Source organism: Ipomoea triloba, chromosome 14 (assembly GCF_003576645.1).
Source record: "Ipomoea triloba cultivar NCNSP0323 chromosome 14, ASM357664v1".
Classification (NCBI taxonomy): Eukaryota; Viridiplantae; Streptophyta; class Magnoliopsida; order Solanales; family Convolvulaceae; genus Ipomoea; species Ipomoea triloba.
Window position 1 is genome coordinate 12,286,782 of NC_044929.1, and position 3,018 is coordinate 12,289,799.

Here is a 3,018-nt window from a genome sequence, read left to right on the forward strand (position 1 = left end):
TTTTTCTTAATCTTATCACATAAGCCAATTATGTGTGATGTGAGTATAAAAGCCATTTGTTTCCCTTTTCTTCTTCCCATTGCCGAAATCACAAAGAGAGAAAGAGAGATGGTTTTCACCATTTTCCTCCATTAAAACCATAGCCAAGCTTTGTTCACAACTCTCAAATTGTTCGGTAAGATTCCAATTTTATTCGGTAGAAAGCTTTGTATTCCTTCCTAGCACTTGAATCTGAGCTTAGTTTCTTTATATTTGTTGTTATGGTGTTGATTTTGATCCTAGGATTTTAAGGTGAAATTGGAGGAATCAACTCCAAAAGTCTTCTACAAGGATTAGAAACCCGATTGAGGTAAGGAATCCCTTAAGTTGGATTAGTCACTTGAATTTGGATAATTGATTATTTGGTTGAAATATGGTGTTTTTGAGCTTTGGAAATATTTTTGTATACATGTTCATAGCTTGGATATGCATGTATATGTTATATTTATATCCACATAGGCTTATACTTGTGGAAATATTGAAAGAAATCAGGATAGATTCTGGCAGTAACTTCCGAGATTTATTGGGAAAAATTGGTAAGGTATTTTGATCCTATATTTTTTAGACATGTATTTCTATAAGTGTAGAACCTGCCTATAAAATTTCATAATGATCGGAGTAGTATAAGTATGGTTTTCGAATTTTTCTCCAAAACTGGTCCAGAGAGAAAAAATTCCGGACAGCACACTGCCAAGGGCAAAAATGGAATTTTCTGTATTTATTCGCGAACCAAAATGACCAAAACTTTTTATGGACATCAAGTACTATGAGTTGGGGTTGTACCATAAAAATTTCAAGTGAAAAAGAGTTCGGGAACTATTTTTACCGGCTCAATCTTTCGGACTGCGCCAAGCTGAATTACTGTCCAGAATAGGCGGAACGTGTTGGACACGGCCCTGGACGCGCGTCCACTGCGCGTCCAGTGGAGTCCAGTAGGTTCGAGAGTAAGATCAAATTGTATAAGCTTTGATTATTATAATTGATGTTTAGATGATGGGGTTGTAATGAACCTAAGAGGTTATGAGAATGATGATGATGTTATAACATGTTGATACATGGGTTATGAAATGGTGATAAAGTTAGGATGGATATTACTGATGATTGTAATGATCATAGATAGTAATTAGAGCTTAATTAAGGACTTAGTAATTAATGATGGATTAACAGTGGAGTTCAGGAGGTGATTAAGCTCTAATTATAGTGATTAAGGACTGATAATAGTTATTAAGGTTTAATGACTGGATGAATAGACGGAATGGTAATTAATATATTATCAAGGTGGGACTAATTATTTGAAGGATTATCTTTGGTGATTATTGTGAGATCTTTGTTATGGGCAATACTCTCTATTTGGTGGTTATGTTGAAAGATTGGAATTACTCTTTTAGAATTTATTTGGAGAGGTTGGAATTCTCTCTTTGGTTATTATTTTAAGAACTTGGAAGTGATTCTTTTGATTTGGGGATTGTTGGTGTTTACTTGAGGATTTAAAATATCTCTTTGGTAAAGATACTATGGTTTAAAGGAATTTTGAGTGGTGATGATATTACGATGTTTATTAAGGAAATTGTTATATGGAAATATTGAGATAAAGATTGTATATGGTGAATTTTGAGGAAATAGTTGTTGAACGACTTTGGATTATGGTTAGGTAATGACTTTACCTCAAGTTACGATCTAATGGTGTTAATGCTTTCGATGGCTTGATAATGATGTTATAATGTTGTTGACTTGTTGTCGATGATGGATTACAAGGTTAGTAGTTACTAATGACAATAATTAATGCTTAAGAGTGATTAAGGTCAATTGTTGGATTATGGGTGACTAAGTATCGATTATGGATGTGTGATTTCCTTAAGTTATAATGGTGTTAATGATAGTGGAAGTTGTTGATGACGATAGTGAAAAGGACAACTATCTATTAGTAGTTAATGGTGGAACCGTGATTATGGATCACCGATGATGATTGGATTGTAATAGGGACAGAAATTCTTGATAAGGAACAAGGTTAAGGATGTTAATATTAATGGTGCTATGAATCGATTGATTCATAAATGATTGACTATGGGTTCGTACTATTATAATAATAGTATTGAGAATGGATATATGTAGTGTTAGTAGAATACATAAGTATCCGATGTGTGTCCAGCTTGTGTTCAGAGGTGCTTTCTTCCAAAATGGTTTTGGGAACTATGTTGAAAAGCCTTTGGGCAAGTAAAAATGTTTATAAAACTTACGTTGAAAAACGTACGCTATTTTGGTATATAGGTTGTCAAAACCTTATTTTTGAGGCAAATACCATTTTTTTAGTGAGTGTGTACCTCACTTGATTGATGAGAAAATGATGTTTGAAAAGCCTGCGGGTGCTGAAAGTGTTTTGAAAATCCTTCAGGGGCTAATGAGGTAGCCAATTTTAAGTATTGGACTCAATTGTGAAATATGTCCAAAAGAAATGATTTGAGCAAGAAAACTGAAGGAAGGAAAATGTTTTCAAACCCTTCGTTCTAGTAAAAGTGGTGAAGGACCTTGTCTTGTAGCCTACGGGATAAAGAGCTTAAAGTGCCTTTCTCGTATGGTGGTTATGTTATTGTATGACCAGTTCATACTGTTGTGGGCGAAGTCTATTCGCCGAGTACTATATCACCCGGAAGGAAAAGGGTCTCCTGCGGGGCGGGGGTGTGCACACTTAAGTATAGTAACTCTATTTTCGGGTAGGAGTCGTTCTTATGAACCTAGTGAGGCTAGCTAGGAATCATTCTAACGCTCCTATAAGTCCAGGGGATCAGTATTAGACCGGGCGATGACCACTGAACCCGAGTTGAACGATCCAAGTGGTCAGTCAAAAGTGGAGAAGAATACTCCAGAGGCTTCACACTTTCTATCTAGGACCAAGTGGATTTCGAAATATGAATGTAGTTACGCTGTAGCTACGGAAAAGAGATGGTGAAAAGTGAAAATACCCCAAAGGTTGTGGTGATC